The following is a 25405-nucleotide window of genomic DNA, read 5'->3' on the forward strand; positions in this document are numbered from 1 at the left end:
TCCACATTATGGGTGTTCTTCCCTCTTGCTTTTCACACCTCCTTAGAGCAACCAGCAGACACAGGGAAACGCTACACCCTGACACTGCCCCCTGCCCCCATACACACACACATTCTCCCTGGAGACACAGCCTCATGCCTTTGGACTCCCCATATAAGCACTGCTGACCTTCTGACCCCTGGAAATCCTATTCTCCCTACTAAAGAAAAATTTTACGTGAATTAATTTTTCCACCTCTCAACCAGCTACGTAGGAATCCCATATACATGGCTTTAAAGCTTGGTTCCAGATGCAATCTCAAATTTTGAACCAATTGTTTAAAACCACATTTTTTTTTAACAAAAACTATTAGCCCCACAATAAGGAACTAGGATATTGTTATCACTTCTCTTGGGACTTATTAAAACAAAAGAAATTGAAAAATGGAGCAACTTCTACGTACATTCTACATTTACGGATGAACACATTTTAAGGAATTCACTGGGAAAAAGGAAACATTCTAAAGCATTCTCTTTAGTCTTCTTTTGAATGACAATTTTTATCTGGGGTGGGCTCTGTATCTATCAAACAGTAGTAACTATGGCCATATTTGTGGCCTAAAGGCAGCTATCCAAACCCTGCAAACAGAATAGCAATACAAGGATTCTTGTTCTCACTGAAACTACAAAAATGATAGATCTCTTTGAAAGCAAGTGCCAAATACTTTCAATCATGCTAGACAAAGGCCATGCAGGATACATGAAAATCATTTAGGATACATGGAAATCAAACCTCTCTCCTTAGCCCTTTGAAAGTCGTTATGACCAGAGTAGATGTTATTTTAAGCAAATCCATTTAAATCACGATTTAAATCACCAAATAGGATAACCCAATTTAATCAGTCTTATTTTTTAAAAAGTACATTTTTGTCCTTCTGACAAAACCTGATTACATATTCTTTAAAATTCAGTTGAGTATGGGTTTTACTTTTAGAAGATACACTGTATATATTTAAATCAGTGATTTATGTAAATCATACTCAGAAGTGTATCCCTTAATAATTCAAGAAGATTCTGTGAAAAAAAAAAAAAAAAACCAAAACAAAGCAGTACGGCTGCTAAAGTCTCCCTTGGGCTCTTACCGCTCCTCCTTCTTTTATCCTTAGACTTTCTTTGCTTGCACGGATTACTTCATTCTTAAGAATAATCTATTCATTTGTCTGCTTGAAACTTTGTACTTTTGAAGAGGAAGCCAAGGAGTGATTGTCTTATCTCCATGTAATGCTATTAACTAGCACGGTTTCCACAGATAAAACCTATAGATGGGGAAGAAAACCATGATTTCCGGAGTATACAGAAAGATTTTTTACTTTGCCATCTACCAAAGTGGCTTTCATGGACTCTCATACCCCCTAATTTGGTCATGTGCCAGTCACTCATGCCTGTAGTCAACATTTTAAGAAGGCATTTTAGAAGTCAGGCACTAGGCTTAGCACATGTAAGGATTCAGATCTGACAAAGCTTACAGTTCAAGAGGGAGCAGATACTAGATGGTTATTGAACAAATAACTATACAACAATGAAAGCTTTGAAGAAGGGCATGGTGGCAGGGCAACCCCATCCAGATTGCGGGGGAGTGTCAAAGAAGACCTCTCTAGAAAGTAACACTGCCTTTTTATTACTCGTAATACTTTTTAGAAAGAGGTCACACAAATATATTGTCCCAAATATTGTATCAATTTCAAGGTAAGGTAGGGTATGAGAAAGAGAAGGCTCTAGACCCAGACAGATAGAATTAGAATCCTTGCTATTACTGTAGTGCCTCAAGCAAGGGACATGGTTCCCTCCCAAAATTGTTGTAATGGTCAAGTGTGACACACAGAAAGCACTCAGTATAAGCTCAATAAACTATAGATAATAATTAATAATTACAGGATTTAGTTGGTTTATCTTTGAGCTTTCACATGTCGAAATAAGGCTAATTTTCCATTCATAGTTCTAGCTTTACAAAAATGTTCGACTAAAAGAGAAAACTCAAAAATCCATTTAGAAAAAAACATACCATGACTTCTGTGATTTTTCTTCACTTGGGTTGGCCAGCAGGTATCATTTTATTATACAATGGAAGCACACCCTATTCTAGATTCTTCTTGGCAGATATATAAATACAGGCGAAAAGAACAATTTATACATCTGTGCTCAACAGCCTTCTATCAGCATTAGAAAAAATTTTGGAATTGGAGCTTTTGAATTAGAACTTTTAAAATAGTAAACTCCCCTAGGGTGGTTAAGTGTTTTCCAGGTCATTAACTATGTGACCGAGAGGGTGCAGCAGGCAGAGTCCTCTGCAGGCAGCTCAAATTCCCACAGCCCAAGAAGCATTTCCCACTACCCTTTTAGCTTCTCTTACTTTGAATTTCCCTCAGTACTTACAAATACCCAACCCACATGACAGGGTCAGTCACAGTATTCATTCCCTCATTAGATACTCATTGCAGCCAGTGTTGTACTTGAGGGTACGTACAACAGACAAGGCTGTGCCTGAGAGGACCTCCCAGCTTCTGGTGGGCCTTATTAAGCATCCTTCAGACTCGTGGCCAACAGCCCTTTGTCCTTTTTGGTACAAAGCCCGAGTCAGAAAATTAAGAAATATGTGCGGTTTATGTTTTTAAGTTAAAAAATGAAGAATTTTACTTGATCCTGGAAAATGGACCATGTTACTGATGAGAAAAATGAGGCTTGCACAGGAGAAAAGATTTGCCTAAGGTCTTAGAGCAAGTGAACAGCAGAGCTGAAGCAAGACTCTAATTCATTCCACTCAGGGCTTCACACCCCATTTACTGAGCCCTCTTGTCTGCCTGGCATTGGGTTGTACTGAGAACACAATTAACAGACCCGCCTCCTCCATAAACTGGACCTCCCCCTTTCATGGTTGTAGGATTCACCCCTCACAAGGCAGGGCAAGCCCTGCAACCTGGAACAGCTCCAGGCATTTCCTAACCCGTCTGGCTAGTCCGGCTATTCTGCGCTACACCATCCTGAGGTGGCTCCTGGCACCCAAAGGCTCTTCTAGCCTGCTCTGGGGCCAGCCTGGCCCAGGAGGGCCACGGTGCTGACCCCCCATAGGGAGTACCTTTGCCAGCCCCTGGCTTCCACAGCCAAAACCTAAGCACACCGGGATTTTGAAAAGGCTCCCCTCCAATCTAGCCCTGACTACAGCCTGAGTCACCTTGGTTTGCATGAGCTGAAAAGGCCACGACTGAAAGTAGATCACAGGCCATTCTGCAGAAGCTAGGGGGCTGCATGGGAAAAAGGTCAGGGGTTGCTCATAATTGTTCTAGAAGGAGGTTTCAGATAGTATACCTCCTCAACTTAAAGGTACACCAACTGCCTAAGAATGGCTCTAGGTTCAGGGAGAAGAACCTGTCTTACAAATTCAAAATGGGAAATAACCCCAAGTCATTCTTAGATGATGAAGTGGAGCCCCTGAGTGGCCAGGGAACGGAGGATTGTAACTCTGAACTGCTGAAAAATTACCCCCAAGGCAATGTGACTGGGCAGTGGAGACTGAGGCAGAAGAGGATCCCACGGTGGCTAGTGAGACTTAAGTCCAACCTCTCATGGGAACCCAAGACACCTGGGAGATGAGCGAAGTACAAGCAGAGGAGACTCAGCAAACTTTACAGAGGCAATGAATATGTGGTTCCTTCACACATCCCCTCCGTCAGGGAGCTTTTCTGGACAGTCCAGCCTCAGTCTGAGCTTCCAGAGCCCCTTCTGCACACTTCTATCACACTGTATAATCATTGCCTGTGTACTTGTCGGTCACATTCATTTTTGTCTCAGATGGAATTCATTTGATTCCAGCATGGTGCTTAACATGCAGTGCGCCTCAAAAAAAATGTTCAGTGAATGCAAGAATGACCTGTGACACAGTGACTACAATTCGAAGGTATAACTAGGGCAGAGGTAAGCAGTAATCATCTCAGAGTAGAGAAAAAACAAAAATGGATGGACTTCCTTGACCAGTCTGAAGACAGAGTGCTACCCACCCCTCAGCAGACCCTGAAGGCTCATCAGCCACAGGACAGCTGTCCCATTCTATTTCTGGGGTAAGGAGACACATCGTGTAGCTAAAAAATATGTTCCCATAATTATCAAAACCGAGTGTTACAACTAAGAGAAGGGGAAAATGGCAGATTCACCTAAGTGAGGGAAGACTTTCTGTTCATGTACCAGCTCCCTCTCCAACTCAACCTCTCTCTTAGAAACCTACAGACTCAGAGTCACAATCCCAAGTTCAAAGTGGACCAAGTCCTGGGTCCCAATGGGACACCCTTTCTAATTCACAAGGCATGTGCTCTCAGTGCAAAACTTGTCAACTTACTTTTTCCACGTCTAGATCAGCATCCTGCTTCTTCAAAAAACTGTAGAAGAAAAAAAAATAGACATCAAAAAAGAACCGAACACTCTTTGCCTATAAACCTCCCACAAAGTACTACCATAGAATTTCCATTTGCTGCAGAAAATCAACTTGCCCACAACTTTTTTCTCGTTCACACAATCGTTGCTAAGTCACAGTTGCCACAAACACCTGCCTGCAACTGCAAAGACCTGGCTGACATGAGATCTTGAGTTTCTGAAGTCAGGAAAGATAAAGATGGAGGTGTTACACACACACACACACACACACACACACACCTTCTGAGTGCCTACAAGTCATCCATAGCTGGGACACATTAAAAAAAATGAGTCTTCCAAGGTCTTATTCAACTCACCTCTTGGCTTAGATCTTCCCTTAGCTCCCAACCCATATGTGCCCCACTTCCTGTCTAACTGTGGGTGGGCTTCGCTGTCAAAACAGCCTTCTTGGGATGGCCCCTCTTTCCCATCAGCTGGAGTTCCCCTCTCCGGGAAGTGTGCCAACCCACCAGCCTGCACCAACTTGTCCACGGAACTCGAGCCCCAGGATTACCTTAGAACCTTGTGCCAACCCCCTGGCGGAGCTGAGTGCTGATTCTGTGGCACCCCTGCCCATTTCACACTAATCTTTAAAGTGCCAGGAGCAGGATGGCGGATTTCCAGTTTGCTCATGCACTCTGCCTACAACCTGCCAATATTATGGTACCTCATTTATTATTTGCAATTTTAGCTATTTGAACAAAGCTTCAGTTTTAATAAGATGTCTAAAGAGAATAAAAATGGCTGAATGGAATTATGTTGACAACGTTAGGGAAGAAAGTAAAAGGTCTGAGGAATGTGAATAAAAAAGCAGAAACCATTTTTCCTATCTTAGCAGAGACTCACACTTTTTTTCATTATGATTCTTAGCATCCTGGCCCATGGTTTAAAATACTGCCATCATAAATCACTATCCCCATCAAAACCACCCCCCCACACACACAAAAGAATTTTTGCACTGTTTGAGAGGGTGCATAATTAACAGTAACATCTTTGTTTTGTTTAATCAAAGATGACTCAGAATGAAGGAAAGGAAAAAATGACCATGGGGAAGAGAATCAGAAACTCATATACTGTCTTCTGCAGATGGGTATTCAAATCATGAACTGACTGCAGACATGCCAGAGAACCAGCATGAGGCTGGAGGGAGAGAATGTGCTAATGAGCATGCCACTATAGCCGGTACCTTAGCAACCCACATCACCCCATCTCTTTCTTGCTTCTGACATGCCGTCCTGTCCTGACAGAGGAGATGCACCAGGCTATATAGGCCTTTTCTTCTGGATAACCCACTGCGGATGCAGACAATGCCGAGCTGGAAAAAATGGGAATCCCCATTGTCGAAAATTTTTAACTAGCCTCCCTATAACCAGCAAAGAGAAATTTAGTACCATGAAAACTTTTCACCAGGGAGGGGCACCTGCGTGGCACAGTTGGTTAAGCGACCGACTCTTGGTTTTGGCTCAGGTTATGATCTCAGGGTCATGAGTTCGAGCCCTGCATCAGGCTCCATACTCAGCGCAGAGTCTGCTTAAGTTTCTCTCTCTTCCTCTCCCTCTGCCCCTCCCCGCCTCTAAAATAACTAAATAAAAAAACAAAACAAAACAGTTTTCACCAAAGGGAACATATATACAGTGGAAGCCTGACTTCCACTTGAACACTTTCAAAGAGGTTTAGGAAGGCAGTCATTCTGATTTACAGAATGGAATTTTCTATTTGCAAGGTGAAAGATCCCTTCATCTGCCACAGAAAGCGCACTTGGAGAATCACTACCCTTTTCCAAAGTAGTAAGGAAACTCAACCTCTCTCATACAGATAGCACAAGTGCAACTGCATGGGATGCCCAGTTCAACAACAGGCTCTTGAAGAATGAGCCTTAGCTCCACAGCACTTTAGCAACTGGTAGCAAAAGGAAAACTGAAAAGCTCTTTGGAGCTGCTGGCTCACTATTGCAAAAGGAATATTACCCATCCATACATATATGCAGCTTCATCCAATTTCTTTTTCAGGCTTACAAAACAGATGGAGTTAATTAACAAAGACAATACATATATGCATCATCCTGCAGCCATAAACCAGAAGGATGCCACAGCTTTAGCTTCAAAGACTCCTAGCAAGCACAGCCCGAGATATTTTAAGGCATCGGCTCCATTGTTTCAAAGAGGATATGGTTTGGTGAAATAAAATTGCCAAGAAGTAAAATTCATAGGACAGCCCTGTCTAGTATGAAGAGTGGCATTTGTTTTTTAAAACCAGGTATATCTGTCTTAACTAAAGGGTGTGTTTCTGAAAAGTTGAGAATAAATAAATGTTGTCATCAAATGTTTAAGTGAAACAGAAGTACCTTTTATTTGGGACGCCTGGGTGGCACAGTTGGTTGAACGTCCAACTCTTGGTTTTGGCTCGGGCTGCGATCTCAGGGTCATGAGACTTCTTTCAGCCCTTTCCCCCTGCTCCCCGCCCCTGTACCTCCTCCTCGTGTGCAAGTGCGTGCGCATGCTCTCTCTCTCTCTCTCTCAAATAGGTAAATCTTAAAAAAAAAAAGTACCTTTTATTTGTCTTACATTTAAAAAATCATTCTTTAAAAACTGACCAACTATCCCATTTAATTTTTCTTCTAAATCTAAATTTTTGGAATCTTCAAGTTTTAAGTTTCCAAGGCTTAAGGCACGATAGACCGCTCCTTCCCCATGTGTGTGTTTTTGGAACAGACAGATATGCATATGTAGATACTTTCAATAGTTGACTCTGTATTCAACTGTGGGCTTGTGGGCATTAGGGCATTTTCCATGCTTTTATTCTTCCTGCTGAAGTAGTGCTAATGTTTTGTTTGAGAAACATGACTGAAGTGACCCAGATTCCCCGGTGGAAAAGGCTGATCCATGAATGTTGCAAATGTGTGACTGCCTGCAGGACTGGAGGCCAGAGGATAAGGCCCTGGCCAAAAATGAGCTACTCCCAACTATTTAGATCGGATCAAATCCTCTATCTTTGGGAGAATACACAGAGGTCCTTTGTTTTTAGAGAAAACTCTAAAAATAAAACTGAGAAGCCTTCACCTCTGAGTTCTCTCTTGATGCAGCCATCCCCGTAGGCCCAGTGCTCTCCTATTTCCAACCACCTAGGGACAGCTCCCACGGCACCCACCACCGGGCAGGGGGATGAACAGACACAGTCAGCGGGGCATCAGCCCCATGTTCAGAGAGTGGCAAGAGGCTTGGCAAGACCACAGGGCGGAGAGGGAGTTAAGAGGACGGCTGTAGGCTGCTGGGAGAAAGGTGGGAAACTGAGGCAGAGGCCAGCTAAGGAGTCAGTCAGTTAGAGGCGCACTCCTGTGGTTACCAGTGTCTTTTCTACTCGCCTCTATCCTAGGAAGGGGCAGAAAAGCAGAGAGCCCCCGGCAGATTCCTGGCACCGGACGAAGCATTGTCACTCCAATCTCACCACCCTGCTGGGTCAGGAGAGTTTTCTCCTGACTCGCCGTCGCTGTCGGGGCCCGGGACAAAAACCACCTTTTCACTCCTGTTTTCCTTTGGTCCCACTTCTATGCAGAACCAGATTTCCCCTCCTCGGTGTTCTCACAGCACTTTCCGCAGGACCTGTTTCATGGTCTCCCCTGCTCAGACACCAGCTCGTCTGGGGCTGGGGCCATGCCGAGCACAACAGGGGCCTGTGTCAGCTCTGCCGATGGAGGGGTAAAGGGGGACGAGGGGCGGTGACAGAGTGACTAATGAAGAACTGACCGACAGGGATGAAGGAAACAAAGCTGCGCTGACTCAAGCTGCAAGTACGGTGGGGGGGGTGTGTGTGTGCTGGGGAGGGGTGGAGGAGACAAATCCAGGGTGTGCCCACATACCACACATAGCTTATAGATCACCAGAAGATGACCTTTCCTTCCATTTAGTCCTGTGTCTTTAGCTATAAATAAGTGACAAAGATTCAATCTGGAGATTCTGCTGTTATTTTTAAATATTAGCCGGTGTTTCCTTTTTACTTAAAAATGTGAGAAACTGAGGTTCAATACATGAGAGTCATAATCACAACTCCCATGTAAAGAAAGAGATGTAAGGGATATGACAAATCCAAGATTTAAATCCTGGTTCTCGTTTTTGTTTGATTATTTAAGGAAAGGAAGACTGAGGGAGAAATGAAATATACTTTTCTCTTGCCACAGAATCTTCTCTATTTCCAATTCAACCCTTTTTACTTCTTGAAAAAGATTTAAAATATTCATCAACCTGCCAAAAAACATCTGCATGTTACTAGACATGTCTATTCACATCTGAATGGCTGCTTTCTGCTCCAACGATCATAGCTCTATTCAATCAAAACTAAAGTGAGAACCTCAGAACTGTACATGGTGTGATGTCAGGGGCAACGAGGATAAAATGGCCATTGGACAGCAACTTCCATATCAAGTGTGTCAACAGGGGCACTGTTCCTTCAGTTATTAACTTAGGATCCAAGGCACAAAAAAGACCAGGCAGGGCCAGACTCTGCCACAATTCCAAAGAAAGCTGAGACACATAGAGAGCGTACACAGAAGCTCCTCAATGTTCCCTGGTGAAGGGGCGGCCCCTGGCTCCCTGCCTGAAGCCTGGGAACAGGCCCACTCTCTCAGTGGGCTTCCTGAGGCCTCCACAGCTGCACAAAGACACGCGGCACAGTGTTTGGGACCATCCACGCTCAAGGTCACCACAGTCTCCCGTGTGCCTAACAACTGGGTCAGGCCCCAGAGACAGGAGCCAGCTCAGACAAGGCCCTTTGTTGTGGGGTATTCCTCATTGCCTGGTTTCCCCAGGAAAAAGTTTATTTTCCTTTAGCCATTCACCCTGGCCCCAGACCAGCTCATTCTCCTGTGTCCTCCTCCACACACGAACCTTCCAACAAGGTTCAAGATGGCAGCAATCACAACCTCTTCTCCCATCTTACCCATTCCCCCCAACCAGCCCCCTGCCAAAGATGCAGAGACAGGTCCATGTACACAACGGTGAAGGGCACAGGGCCTTGGCAACAAGTCCAGACTCCTGAAGGAGTTCGAAGGAAGGGGTCTAGTCTGGGACAGGACCACAAAGGTTGCTGGGAATTGCCTTTGAGGATTCTAGGTTGGGAAGACATGATGGGGCTCTGCCAATGTCCTATATCCTATGTCTTATATCTCCTTATTTCTTCTATCTAAACATTTATTTACTTCATCGAAAACGCAATCTATGTTCACTGAAAATCTGGAACCCCTGTTATGATGCTGGAGATTTCCCCTTCTGACCAGTTTTTCTATGCTTATGTAACTGTTGACCTCTAGTACCGCACCTCCATCTTGCATGTCACCACTGACAGCTCATACAACTTACCTCTGATAGAGGCAAAAGGGGAGATACCCCAACATGAACAATGTACCTAGTACAATTAATGGCAGGGTCTATTTCGAGTAGCAAGGTGCATCACCTAATGCTGCCTCTTACCACTGACCTATGAATTAGTCTCTAAAACACAGAATTTTGGTCCACAGCAAGGAAGGAAGCAGTTGGACCCCATTCTATCCCTAGTTCTGCTATTTACTTGTTCTGCGACTGGGTGAGGGAAGGGGTGCAGGGGGGGTCACATACTACATAGCCCACAGGGCCAGGCAGGTAAAACAAGTGAATGAGGCAGGTGAGGTGGGGCTGGAGGGAGCTGAAAAGCCCTGCCCCATCCCAGGAGGACAGCTGTAGCACTGCTGAGGCAGGCTGCCATCATGGGTTTTCTTTTCAAAAGAAATGGAAAATCTCAGTTTTTATACAAAACTGCCCGATTCTAAGATGTTAATTTTTTTTTAAATGCATCATGTGGCCGAATAAAATATAATTATTGAGGGTATAATCCAGCCCCTGGACTGGCTGGCTATCTTTTTGAGTCATAAGATCTAGCCCTTGGTTTCTCTTAATATTAAATAGGAAATTGGCTGCTGTCTGCCCCTTGGGGTTATTTAAGAGCACAGAGGGGGTTTTTATTATCATGTAACAAAATAATCCAAGCACATTCAGATGCACAAAGCAGAGTAACATGATCCCTTGAGTTTATATAAATGTATTAACTATGAGGCTTCATGTTTTTTAGAATTATTGGAAATGTATAATTACATGTTAGCTTCTAAATAAACAAAAGAGGTAATTGTAATAGCCTTAGAGGATGAAGGTGTGACCAACTGGATCAAGCGGTGGGGTGGAAGCCTGAGTGGAAAGGTGTAGAGACAAACCCGGTGCAGAGACAGGTGGTGTAGACAACCCTCTCAAGAAGCCCTGCGATAAAGGGCAGCAGAGCAGTGAGGTGGTTGCTACCCAAGAACACGAGGTGAAGATAATGTATCTTAGAGATGGATGAAATCACTAATGTCTGTATGGTGATGGAATGAGCATCATGTTAAAGTGAACAAAAAAAAAACCCCAAGTACCAAGTAAAGGAATTATGTCAGCAAAATACTAGACAGTACTGGGTGCAGTAAAAATTTTATTAGTAAGAGTTAAGAAGCCAAGATCTAGTTATACAGGTTTTCCCAAACAAGAAGTCAGAAAAAAAAATTTTTTTACTACAACACACATTGCCCCACATTTTACACTGTGCCATTTCTGTATTTGTCCTTTTTAGCCTACTTCTAGCAGTCTCTCTTTGCTAAAATACATTAGTTGCCATGGAAACGATGTCATAGTGTGTAAAACCATACTGTCCTTGGAAAGGCATTCATGATAAAAATTGAACAGTAGCACGTTTTAAAAAGAGATCCAATAGAGAGCAGTTGTGTAAGAACACCACAGGATCTCAAAATCGTGACTTCAAAGTATTCTACCACCACCGTCATATGCCCCACGTCCCCCCACGTCAACCAGAGAGGCACCTTTCCTCCTCGCATACACCAGTACTTGAAACAAAATCTCTGATCTAATGTTGGTGAAAACAATAGACTCCCTGTAACGCACACTTACCTGTCTGGGTGGCATAGGGCTGGGAGACTGCAGAATCAGAATGGTTTGTAGGCATCATAACACCTCTGCTAATGGGAAGGATTTAGTCCTATGATACCTTCTGCTGTCCAACTTTGTTATGAGAGAGAGAAATAATATTTAGGACACAGAGATTTAGACTTGCTTTCCTTATTGCCACAGATTAGCAAGACACTCCCACTTTTTTTCTTTCATTAACTCAAAGTGGACCATATTTATCCCTCTGAGGTAAGATATTAAGCAGCTCTCATGTGCTATGTTGGCAAAAAAAAAACAGACAAGGTATGGGTACCCTGGCAGCTTAAAATCTGGTGGGGCCAGTTGGGTGAGGATGGGAGCATGAAAGGCCTCCTGGGCTTTGGTGAAGAGCTGGATTTTATTCTAACTGCAGTAGGAAGACAACTGAGTGGTGCAACCCAGCAATGTGATCTCCCATAGATTTTTAAAAAGCTCACTCAGCTGCTGTGGGAAGTGGAATTGGAAATCAACAGCAGAGGAGCATAGAGCAGTAATGTTATCAGAATAGTCCCAACCAGAGAGGACAGTACAAAGCAGATGGAGAAACAGGATCTCTAACTAGGGTGACGTTACACCTTGGCTCCTCTGGGAAAGTGTTAGTTTATACCTATTGTCCTGGGAGTGATTAAACATCTGTCCAGACATTTTATTTTTAAACCAAGTATTTTTAATAGCTGCATCAAAATGTACCAAGATTGAATTTGGTAAACTCCACTTTGCCTTTCCAACTTCTGCCATAGTCTTGCCTGCCTGTGGTGAGATGACCCCATGGTGAAGAGAGTTTTCACCCTAATGTGATTAAGTCTGAAAGGTGACCAGTAACACTCCTGTCCTTTTCCAATCTTGCTTAAGTAAACACCTCCCTTTCAAGGAAAACATGCAGGATGCTTACAAAATAAAGAACACTTGGATATGAGCAGCTGTGGGCAGCTAACTGGTCCCAGTCTCAGTGGGTGGGGTCCTGCCAGACACTGGATGCAGTGACCGGTTGTGGCGTGGCCAGAGTTGCACAAGACACCTGTCAGAAGGGTCAATGGGAAACAGAAAATTACAGGTTAGGTGTACATGAAATATTTTCGGGAAATGACCCTTCTCAAGAATGGTCTAAATGCTTGCATTACAGTGTTTTTGTCATTTATTGATGGCTATCTATTTCACTTTGCAATATTCCTTTCAGCAGTAATGAGATAAAAAGGAAAAAAAGCCTGCAAATTTAGGGAAAAGTTAAGCACTAAGTTTCTATTTTTCAAGAAAGTTGATGATGAAATGTTAACTCACACAAAATGTTTGTTGAGATCTCCCTATCTACCATGGGAGCCATAGTGGTATCATTCACTACATGAACCACAGCCACAGTTCTGCAGAAGCACAAATGGGCACCTACTTCAAATGTGAACCATTACTGTAACAAGGCTGTGCCCAAGGACAATTTAACACATGCAGCTACGGAAGATTCATGAACATAGCACTCTAGGAAGCATGATCTTTCTTTTAGGCCAAAAGATTGCTCCTCTAGCTTGATTCTGTTTATTTCTGAGTTCAGGTTTTTGGGCATATATGAAAAGTAAAGTGATAGCTTTTAATGTGTTGTCTTCATTAGCAGAAGAAAAAGATTTAACAGTTTAAATGATTCCAGTTTTATGTTAGTATTATCGGGTGTTTTAAGCAGAAAAACCAATTAATTCCAATAGTGGTTTGATTTTTTTTTTCCTCATCTATTTCCTGGGACCAAATAAAGCTTATGAAGTTCATTCTGTCAGTGGTGAAACATCTGTTATTGTGAATGCTACTGTAAATTGTAAAAAGTTTAACATGAGAGATGAAATTATTTTTATAGTGAAATACAAATACAAATTTTATGACGCTAAAAACAATTGTCCTTACTAAGTCAAGAAACCGATGGAGCAGAGGAAGTCACTTGGAATTGTGGATTGCATATGCATAATTCATAACTGCCAATTCAAATAAGTGGCTATATCCTACCAAATACAAAAGAAACTATAGATGTAGAAATTGACAAACAGGAAATATGAACTACAAAAATACTACAAACACTTCAGCACCATAATACGTGCCTTCTATTTTGCCACCTGTCAGCAGCAACCAAATTTTAGAAATGTTTGAGAAACAACTCTGTAAATCAACCTAGTTGTTTCACAATGGTATGATAGATGAATCCTGTAAAGTTTGGGTGCGTTCTGTTCCAAAACAGTTGGAAATCTTTCATCAAATAGTGAGTGAAGCGCCAACACACTTCAGCTTTTAAAGCCTTTAGCCAGTGCAGTTCTTGAAAACAGGGCTTGCTAAAAGGAAGATGTTGAAATTCATCCCAACAAAGCAAAGGAGGAACTAAACGCAGTGCCCAAGATTTAATTCTGATATTATCTTATGACGTTTTGAAGGATCTCAACTTGAGGTGATCTTTTGATGGTGCTCCTAGTTTTAACTGGATTCATTGATATTATGAACCAGAATGCAGTGAAATTATGAAGATCTATGATTTGTGTCATCTAAATGTGATAAGCCATTCAAAAGGACCACGGTGGATTTTATTTTCATGAATTTTGTAAAAATTTTTTTTTAAAGATTTATTTATTTGAGAGAGAGAGAGAGAAAGTGTGCAAGCAGGGGGAGGGGCAGAGGGAGAGGATCTCAAGCAAACTCCCCGCTGAGTGCAGAGCGAGGCTGGGGCTTGATCTCACGACCCTGAGATCATGCATGACCTGAGCCGAAATCAAGAGTCAGACACTCAACCAACTGAGGCACCCAGGCACCCCTGTAAAAATATTTATTAATGATAAAAATCCTGAATGGGGGTAAAATGGGGGTAAAAATATTTGGGCTAAAATACTAACACATTTCTATGTGAAAAAAATTAGTCTGAGAAAAGCCTCCGTTTAGCAGAATTTGCTCTGAGCTTATTTGCATCTGTAGAAAGAGCTATTTTCTCAGTGAAAAATATTTTGATGTACACATAAATGCCAACTAAAGATAGTGGCAATCTCAAATATTGACCATAAGACACGACTTTGAAGGAGACTGCAGGCAAATCTATGAGAAAATTTAAAAGAGTTCATTCTTCGTAAAAAAATGTGACATGAATATCAGAGACATATGGCTAAAAACTGACTAGAGCGAATATATACCCCAAATAATTATGGTCTTATGTTCTTTTAAATGCTTAATCAGTATAAAAAGGTGTTGTTTTTTTTTGCTCTAATGTATATGGACATGTTTTTAATTTTTAGAAATTTTATTTTTGAGATTTTGAATAGAACTGTTTCCAAGGTCCAAAATATTATTGAAATGATGTCAGTTAATAAACCAACTTTTTAAAATTCTATAATATTATTTCAGTGACTCCTCTCAATGATGTTATGATCCCACATCTCTAGCTCTCTTGGCTCCCACTGACAGATGTGGGAAAATATGAGATGCATTTATGTTTTGAGAAGATACGCTCAAAGCATCACAGTAATTTTCTAGTAGAAAAATACATAAGCAGTATCCTCACACCACCAAAACTACACTTTTTAAAGCAAGACAAAAAAAAAATGACTAAAGATTTCCCTTCCCAAATTACTAGGCATTTCAAGAAACAGCAGGTTTTAAAACATCTTAAATGCAGCATCATCCTTGTATGAATGTCAAAGAGAGATGAAACATAATTAAAAAGAGCTAACTGGTTTGTTTCCCCCTCTCTCATTTAGTGGTCTGGTAACTACTTATGAATTATACTTGAAAATGAATCCTTTCATAAACTCATTCTTTATTCAGCACGTGAAGACTGAATAAAAATGAAGAGCTTCTCCCCTTACAGTCAGACTGTAACCTCTAGTATTTACCCTGATACCTTTAAAATATGGAACTGAAGGATCACACCCAGTAACAGTTCTTTTCTAGTCTCCAGCATCACAGTAAACTCATTAAAGAAAGGCCTGAAATTCTAATACTTTCCACTGACCTGAGGCTCCATGGCAACCTGAAGTCCTTCCTTCCAGGGCACACGGAAGAACTGCCACAAGCTAAACAGTGGGAAGCCCTGAATCCCCACTTCACTTTGTAATATCTGGTACACAACTCTGCTTCTTCAGAGGGCAGATCTTCCCACTCCTTGCCCAGAAGGAACCTAATACAGGTATGCTAAGGCATGACTACTCAAAAGAACAAGCATAGTATAAGAATATAAGCAAGTGAATATGCCGCCATCATTGTTATCATCATCAAGATAAAATACAGCTCAGACACTGTGGCAGGACTGAGATTTACACCTAATACACAGCTGCAGACAAAAAATGTTACTTCAGGGGCGCCTGGCTGGCTCTGTCGGTGGAGCATGTGACTCTTGATCTCAGGGTCATGAGTTCAAGCCCCACGTTGGGCACAGAGCTTGCTTAAATAAATAAACAATTTTTAAAAAAGATTTTATTTATTTATTTGACACAGGGAGAGAGAGAGCACAAGCAGGGGGAGTGGCAGGCAGAGGGAGAGGGAGAAGCAGCCTCCCCACTGAGCAGGGGGAGCCGATGTGGGACTTGATCCCAGGACCCTGGGATCATGACCTGAGCTGAAGGCAGTCGTTTAACGACTGAGCCACCCAGGCGCCCAGTAAATAAATTTTTAAAGAATGTTACTTCATTTCTCCATAGTTGAATTCAATTTGATCATGACCATTGCATTTCTCATTATGGCAGAAAAAACAATCTTGCCACTTCAAGATAACTTAATCTCTTCAGATTTAAAATTTTCAGTTGCCTCAGGGCAACTAGTCAAATTAAATTTACCTCAAACTTCGTCTCTGGGGCTATGTTCCTTTCCCTTGACCTTCTCCCTGCACCCCCACCCCCCTACCCCCCCATACTCCCAACCCCCCTGGTTAGATGACAGACCACCACAGGATGGGTGAGGACCTAGTCCAGGCGCTGCCCTTCATGCCCTCACTGGCCTCCCTGGGATGTTTCTTCCCTTTGTCTTTGGGCGTTGGCCTGGTTCTGCTGATCTGCTGATGTGACTGGTAGATCGAACCCAACCAGTCTCCAGGAGTGAGACTGCACAGTTCATTCTGTGCCGCCTTCATTTTGCCTCCAAGCCTCTCCCACCCGTCTCCCTCTGCACCTCCACATGCACCCGAGGGGGCCTGCAGGCCCTTGCAATCTCTCCCATGCCACATGCAGGCTTTAGGAAACTGGGAGTGGACAGCACTTCAGGGCTCGTTTCTGCCTAAATATGCCCCACTGCAGGGCACACTACAGGTGGTTTCCTTCCAGCGTTCCAGACAGGAGGCAGATTCTCCTCCACCCTCCTGAAGTAGGGTAACTCAATGACCCATTCATTTCTCTCTAGTCTCCTCTAATCTCTAAAGGCTCCATGCTCCATCCCAGGAAGGTATTTCCTCCTTCCTGCATGGCTTACTGTACAATATATGCCAGGCCTTCTGAGATCTGCCTTCTTGGAATCCACAATCATTTTTCTTCTAACAAAGCCTGTCTCTTTTGAGTGAAGGCCTGGGCTAGCTCTGGTCTCTGAAACATGTTTCAAGGGCCTGTTTTGAAAGTCAAAAGCTGAACAACGTCTTCTTTGTCGTAGACCATATTCTGTCCTCCCCCTGAAGTAATGGAATCCTTAGCCTCAGTGGGGAAGACTCCCAGTGCAACAAGAATTAGAAGGAAGGGAACGTAAATTGAATACTAGTCTAAGATACTATCACCACCAAAGCAGCTCATCATAATGCAAGGTTTCAGTGATCCCAGAACACTCATCCAAGATTTATTTTTTAAAGTAAATTCTACACCCAACATGGGGTTAGAACACCGACCCCAAGATCAAGAGTTGCATGCTCTGCTGACTGAGCCAGCCAGGTACCCCATCATTCAGGATTTTTAAAAAAGTGCAACATACTGACATGTCATTCTTCTAGAAGACATACTTTACAGTCAACCCTTGAATAATGTGGGTTTGAACTGTGTAAGTCCACTTACACATGGATTTTTTTTTATTATAAATACTGTATAGTACCGTAAATGTATTTTTCTCTTATGGTTCATTTTCTTAAAATTTTCTCAAGCTTACTTTATTGTAAGAGTATGGTATGTTATACATATAACATACGAAATATGTTAACTGACTGTTGATGATCAATAAGGCTTCCAGTCAACAGATAGCTAACGGTTATGTTTTTGGTAAGTCAAAAGTTATACATGGATTTTTGACTGCCCAAGGGGTCAGCACCCCTAACCTTTGTGTTGTTCAAGGGTCAACTACATACATATTTGAACCAAGGGCAAAAGAGGCCTATGGCTTCTTATCTAATGTCCTTAATCGCTATTCTACAGTTGAGTGGAGATCCATTCAGAAAGAAGCCACACTTGTTCAGCATCATTTTGGAACTCTTCACTCCCCTCGATTTCCTCTTCCTAAGGCCTTCCTGCCTTTGTTTCCCCTACTCCATACCTGCTGTGTTCACTCATCACATCCCGAAAACCTTAGATCTTTCCTTACTGTGTCCACCATCCCAATTTCAGCTTGCTCCCCTACCCAGCCTGAATCCTACTTGCAGCTGATTCAACTAATATTTTCTTTAGTCTCTTAGAACACCCTCCTCACTTGACTGTTCAAATCAATTCTCAACTTTAGGTCACCACAAGGTCAGATTTTCCATTCCAAAGTAACAAGTACTACCAGGCAAAATCACAAAACTGGCCTAAAGGAAACCATTAAAAAGACCTACAAATTCCAATGGGGCCTCACTATTTTTCTGTAATACTTTTCTTTTTTCTTTTTTTTAAGATTTTATTTTTAAGTAATCTCTACACCCAGCATGGGGCTCGAACCCACAACCCCAAGATCAAAAGTCACATGCTCCACCGACCAATCCAGCCAGGCACCCTCTGTAATACTTTTTATTCACCTATTAACATGTTACCCTATATTTTCATGGCTGTTTGGGCTTTTTCTAGATTCTCCAAGCCCCTCTCCCATATCCAAACCTTCCAACCTTGGATGATGGCTCAGCCTCCAATTTTACTGAAAAGCTTCAAGACACTCCATGTGTATCTTTATCCTTACAGTAATAGTTAGAAATCACACATGTAAAATACTGTGCCTTCCCCTCAGTAGGGCAAAGACCTTTCCATGTGTTCTTTCTCATTCCAAGTTACTGTTAATTTTTATCCCTTTGAGAGTTATAGTGGGTTGAAAAGTGGCCCCCTTCCCATTATAAAATATGCCCATTTGGAATCTGACCTCATAGGGAGAAAGGGTCTCTGAAGATATAATTAAGGATCTTAAGATGAGATCATCTTGGATTAGGCTGGCCCCTAAATCCAGTGACAAGTGTCCTTATAAGAGGAGAAGGCCATGCAAAGACACTCAGAGGAGAATCTCCTGGTGTATTAGAGGCAGAAATTGTAGTGATGGGTCTAAAAGCCAAGGGATGCCAAGGCCTGCCGGCAGCCACCAGAAGCTAGGAAAGAGGCATGGGACAGTATTTCCTTCAGAGCCTCCAGAAAGAGCCAGCTCTAGTGACACCTTAATTTAAAGACTTTTGGACTCCAAAACTATAAGAGAAATTTTTCTGTTGTTTTAAGCCACCTACTTTGGGGGTAATTTGTTGCAGCCAAAGCAGACTAATGCAAGGGCTCCTTCTATACCCATTATGATCTTGCCCCTGTCTACTCTTTGCTGATCCTTTATCCCCTCTCTCTCCAGTCTCACCAACATCACCCTCATTAGTGGATCATTTCTGTGTGTTCTATCTCATGCAGGAGGTTCTGAAAGCCCAGCTAAGTGTCCTGGTGGGGAGCACAGAACAGGGCTCTTCCCACGTGGCAGTTCTGAATCTCAAGTGCATGGGAGCATTATTGTGGGAGTGGAGGCCAGCGTACTTCATCCCCTATAAACAGAACCTCTGTCACAGCTAGGGACAGGAGATCAGGGAAGGCAGTGGAGTTTGCCTTGGGCACCCTAGATCAGGAACTCTTAACACCTTCCCACATTGGCCTCTTCCTCATATGCCATCCTTGGGTCAAGGTACAATCAAAGAATGTCTGGGGCTGCAGTTTTCCAAGCGCCAGTCCTCCTTGTATCACACTTAGGTATAAACTAACCAGAACTTCCCTGAAACTACTGGCACCCACAGACACATCTGGCTCCGCTCATTATACTGTAGTTCTTCTAGGTCCTTCCCAGCCACACATCACTGGCCTTCCCTGAGCAATTCTTGGCCTCTTAGAGAACGACCTTCAACTCTTAGCAGTCTGAAATCAAGAATCTGTCGAACAATGACTATAGGACAGTGGGAATTATATGGGCAACCACATTTATATGAAAAGAAGCGTGTGGTACGGCACACTATCTACCTATGCTTTGGCCGTAATTTGCAGACAGGATTAGAAGTTGCCATCACTGCATTTTCACCCAAGGAGGTAGAACATAAGGTGGAACTAAAAAAACTGTGCAACCAAAATCTGGATTCTAAACATGACTCTGAGGATCTACCAGTGCAGAGGACCTAATGTACTAAGTACAAGAAGAAAATTTATTCAAGATGCATCTCATTCCAGAAGTACTGAAAACATCTGTAAGACCTCCCAGCTTGGAAGCTTAGAACATAATCAGCAAGCATTTAATAAACGCACAGTTCAGTGTAGTACTACATAGCACAAAGCAAATTAAGTGAGGTGGGCTTTCAGCCTTCTGGAAGCCTGCTACTGAAAATGGACAACATTGACAATGCCATGTACAAAAGTGACTGAACAAGCACAAACTGGATAAATACATGAAGTGGTGACATTACATGCCAGCTAAGGAGAAAGTGCATTTTGACAGTGGTATGTGATCTCCCACATTTAAGGAGGTGGTTTGGTAGTGGGGATGGAGGGTGTGCTCAAATCATCGACCATGTACGGGTATGGAAGGAGAAAAGTTCACTACCACTTTCTAAAGACCATAATGGCATTTCAAACAACAGTGAAGCACCAGGTACCTCCCCTTCCCCCTCTTGGCTGCAGCAGTTGGTCAACATCCATAGAATGTGTTTGTATTGTTCTCCATCCCTCAGATACATAAACTTGGCATCCAGGTGAGGGCTACACAGGGGGACACATTAAAGAGGAATCACAGAGAACTTTTCAAAGGTAGATGAGAAGACTCTTAATAAGTGGCTGACAAACACTGACTGTTGTGCTGTTGTGCATTTTGTTATAGAAGTGACTCGAGTAATGACCCTAACCGTGGAAAACATTTTATAAGGTTTATTTTTAGTCATTCTTTTGAAGGCTATATAGAGGCTCTGGTTGGGATACAGTGTTAGTCATTACTTTGTAGGACATTAAGTCCATGGAAACTTCCTCCTCTACTAGGGAGATTCACTTGGTGATACTACCAAGTGAACAAAATTAACACATGGAGAGGAAGGTACTCCCACGGCCACAGCTGGGTGTCAGGTGGATGAGGGACTTAGGTAAATGCTGCTTTGAGGAGTGCAGAAATGAGTGGGCACCGACCCTCACTAGTCCTCACAGACTTCCAGGCACAACACTGGTGGCCACTCTGCACTAACCCCACTTCCACCGTCCACTACTGTGTTCTCCCCAGTTTCCTCCTGCTATTGAAATATTCTGCGTTTCCCCTGGTCTTGGATGTCACTGCACCACTGCTAAATCCCTATGGTTTTGGTGAAAATCTTACTGGTGAAAGCCTAATGGCAGAGGACAAAGAAGTAACTCTTTCCCTGACCACTCTAAAATTTTTTAAAAATATTTGTTTGTGTATGTTTGTGTGTGTGTGTGGGGGGGGGTGAGTGAGAGAGAGAGAGAGAGAGAGAGAGAGAGAGAGAGCGCGCACACACATGCGGTGGGGCGGGAGGGCAGAAGGAGAGAGAATCTTCAGCAGACTCCCTGCTGAGTGCAGAGCCTGATGCAGGGCTTGATCCCACAATCCTGAGATCGTGACCTGAGCCAAAATCAAGAGTTGGACGCTTAACCAACTGAGCCACCCAGGCGCAGCCCTCTTCCCTGACCACTCTAACTTTTTTTAACAAAAAGTTCAAATTATGAGAAAAAGATCTTTAAACATACACCATTCTCAAAATACAGTGGTGGTTCCCGAAACAGTCTGGGACAATCACTGACCCTAAACCATGTGGGTTGGTAGAGAGTGAATCTGGTGCCATCAGAAACTACAGAAGCTCAATGTCCAAGGAGATGCTAGCCTAGCCCCACAGACGGCCAGGAAACCAGCTACATATTCCAGTGCCCTGATCCAGGGCCCGTCTGAATAAACATCCACCGAGTATCTGCACTATGAATGACATTGTGCTACAAGGTATAGGGGGACAAAAGGGAGGGATGGGCAGCAAACAACATTTTTGCACACATGGGGCCAACAGTCTCTTGAGAAAACAGGACCCATATACATAGATTTCTTGGAAGCCTGTATTCTAGTCTAAACTGAATTACTGGATGTATGACCTTGGGCAAGTCACAAAATTTCTCTGCACCTTGGAGTCCTCATATGAGAATTTAACAACATAAGGCATCATTTATCAGGAGACAATTGCTCATAAATGTTCAGTGCAAGAGGATGAGGAGATTAGGGGAAATTTCCCAGAGCTGGGATTCCAGCTGGGCCTTGAAAAATGGGTAGAATTCTGAGGTGAAAGAAGGATTAGGGGATTCCAGAAAGGAAAACAAAGGCCGGAACACATACTTCATATTAATGAAGTATGACATCTGGCTAATCAAGTGTCAGTGTAGTGGTGAATGAAGTGAGCCAGGTATGAGCAAGGATGTGGAGATGGAAGGTGTTGAATGCCAGCCTAAGGAATGTGGCCTTTCTCCTACTCAGTGGGTTGTTAGTAAAGGGACGAGGCAAGAAAACCAGTATCTACATCAGCCGGCACATCCATTTTACATGGATCGACATCTCCTCACTCAATTTAGAAGGTATAGGAGTAAAGCAACTGCAGCTGTGATTTGCAAACCCCGGGAGAGCCTGAAGGACATAACATATTAAGAAAATACAGATGGGGCAAAAGTATACATAAAGGACAACCACACAACTGACATTTTCAAGTAAGAGATGATGATAAAAGATAGAGAATGACAGAATGTTAGCGTTCATTGATGACTCAGCTGTGACATCTGAAAACAATGAGGTGCTCTGTTTTTACTTATAGGTTGGACAATAAACTCCATAATGAAAGGTGAAAGCCTCCAAACTCTGAGAGCAAATAAGAGAAAGAAACTTTTAATAGAAATCGGCACTTTTCAAGTATCCTTGTGTGCATGTGCTTAGTTACAGGCAACATACCACACAGTTCTGGAATAAAATGAAAATTGAAAGGAAAATCAAATTTTACAAGTCACAATATTTGAAACCATTATTGCTTTTAAACAGATAAGACAATGTATGGAAATGAAGAAACTTGTTAGTGTTTATTTGCCTTTTCAGTAGAATTTAAATTGGGGCGGTGGGGAGGATCTCATAGAAATACAGATTCAGTAACTTTCTGGGGATTAAAAGAAGAAAGGATTGGGAAAAGTGCCCTGGGCTTTGTTGTGGGAAAGGCGATCTGGCTCATTTTTAATTTTCCATTAAAGCCCTACTTTTTGGTATAAAGCAGATGGAATCCTTATACAACTCCATGAAAAGCCTACTATTTTTGGGAACCTCAAAGATGGAAGCTCTGAAAAAAAAAATGAAAGTGTTTAAATTCATCAGATAAAATCCCACCAGCACATTCAAAAGAAGCAGGTACTTAGAAATCTTAAAAATACAAAGTAAGTGGTCTCCCTGTGATTGATTTCTGATCCCCAGCCTCCCCTGGGCGGCTGCTTGCTCTGGCTCTGGCTGATTGATGATTTTCTACCCCTTCATGGCCTGCTCTCATCAATGTGGCCGAGACTCACTGTGCTTCCTTCATGCCTTGTCTTTCAGAAGCTGCCTCCCTGATGGTTCCATCCCCACTGCCATTCTCATATCCAGAAGAGATCTCAGTGTTCAACCCTGCCTGCCCCAGACTACCGACTCAGAAGAGGGCCTGGACATATGCACTCTATAAGATCCTCAGAGAATATTCATGTAACCATGGCCCTAAAGCTCTCTCATTATTATTATTATGAGCTAAGACCTAGTTCAATATTTTTTGTTTGTTGTTCTGCCAGGGTGGATGGGAGAACAAGAGGGCTGATGTTTACTGGGCATGGACTGTGAGGGCACTGGGCTAGGAGGGGATATGCACTGTCTCCATCCTTACAGTTTACAATCTCATTTGAGAGATGGAACAAATTTAGCGTTAGGAGCATAGATCCTGGAGTCAGACTGACTGCCTGGGTTCAGATTTCAGCTCTGCTGCTGACTAGCTGTGTGAGCCTGAGGAAATTGCCTCCTATATACATCAGTTTCCCCCTCTGTTAAGTGGGAATAATAATGATAGTACATCATGGAATAACGCTGGGTGTTGTGCTGGCCAATCAACCATGAATATGATATAGTCCCTGACTTCCAAAGAGCTCACAAGTCAATGAAAAAGACCAGTATCCACCCATTCTCTCACCCAGCTGATGCCATTTTGCTTTATAGGTCAGACTGTGATAAGGGTGATGATGAGGAGGTAACCAAGTGCCATGGGGGCCCAGAGAGATGACCAAAGAAGGGGCTTCGCAGAAGGTAAGTCTTGAATGGAGCAATGAAGGAGTGAGGTTTCCACTAGGAGGTAAACGTGTCTTTATATCCTTCAACACTTAACACAGAAGCAACTGCAAAGCAAAGGCAAGGACATTAGAAAGCAAGCAGGGAACAAGGAACCACAGCTCTGGAGCAAAAGTGGGCATGAACTTAGGAGCCAGACAGACTTGGCTTCTCTAGTAATTAGCTGTGTGACAATGCACAAGTTACTCTACCTTTCTGAGCCTCAGTCTTCCCATTTGATCAATGGGGATAATAACACCTGCCTCACAGAGTTGTTATAATTAAGTAAATTACTGTATGTAAAGAACTTAACAAGGCCTCCAGGGTGCAATAAAAGTGGTCGGTATTGTTATTTTTATGGTGTATTTAAGGAGGGGTAAGTAGCTGTGGTGTGCTACATGCTTTTTTACATTATCACAAGGCCATCAATAAGTAGCCCTCAGAAAAAGCCTTACGAATTAAAGTAAGAAATGAGCTAAGACCTTACCATACTGTATATTTTTCTCCCCCAAATTTACAGTTAATAGATGTTCAATACATATTTGCCCAAACCAACAGGGTGCTGCTTGAGGTCACAGGTCTACAAGAGCAGAAATGATGATCTCCGCTTCCTAAAAACACCCAGGAAGGACCCAAGTCAGTTTCACACCCAAAGTGAGGCCTCCTGCAGGTCATTCTGGAAGCTCTGAGACGAATGGGAAAACGCTCTCATCCAAACATTACGACAACTCAGAGCCTTACAAACGTTGTTAAAGTTTCATGAGTCAGTAAGCATTATATTTTCTTCCCACGTTTTTATTAGACCATAAATCCAGTTCAGTTTATATCCTTCCAGGATTACTGTGTTCTAATCAAGTCCAGAGTGCCACTTAGCCTAGGCTCTCTGTACTGCAGGTCTCCTAAGTCCAGTCGGGTAACACTGTTTAGGCTACTCATGTGTTTTAGCAGCCAAAAATTAGATTTGCTCAACTAGAAACACTGAGGGGAAAAAAAAAGAGATTTCTCTAAATAATCCAAATCACCCTTTTTTCAGAGGAACCAAGTTCATGAAAGTCATAACTCATGTTTTCTCCCTCTACCCTGTAGTCTTTACCTTCGGGAAGTATGATGATATTCTGAAGTCAAACTCAAGGGATTTACATGGTAAATAGGCTAAAATTCTGGTTATCTGACTAAAACCAAGAAACACTTTCATAGGGCTAATTTCAAAGTACTTTTATGTTTTCTACTCTCAAGAATTAAAAAGGCTCTGCATTTCTTAAGAAAACTTGCTAAATATGC

The 25405-nt window shown here is 42.6% G+C and overlaps 1 protein-coding gene across 6 annotated transcripts in view; it reads right to left on the reverse strand.

Moving 5' to 3' along the window:
- Window positions 1-25405, reverse strand: part of FYN (FYN proto-oncogene, Src family tyrosine kinase) — a 210016-nt gene that overhangs the window by 178355 nt on the left and 6256 nt on the right. For 5 of the 6 annotated variants that reach the window (XM_025864330.2, XM_025864364.2, XM_025864346.2 and 2 more), the window contains exon 2: window positions 4366-4405. The exons of the other annotated variant lie outside the window; for it this stretch is intronic. The gene's annotated coding sequence lies outside the window, so the exon portion shown is untranslated. The remainder of the gene's footprint in view (window positions 1-4365; window positions 4406-25405) is intronic. 6 annotated transcript variants of the gene reach the window in all.

Source organism: Callorhinus ursinus, unplaced genomic scaffold (assembly GCF_003265705.2).
Source record: "Callorhinus ursinus isolate GAN/ISIS: 27379988/994484 unplaced genomic scaffold, GSC_fseal_2.0 scaffold6, whole genome shotgun sequence".
In the NCBI taxonomy this organism is placed as follows: Eukaryota; Metazoa; Chordata; class Mammalia; order Carnivora; family Otariidae; genus Callorhinus; species Callorhinus ursinus.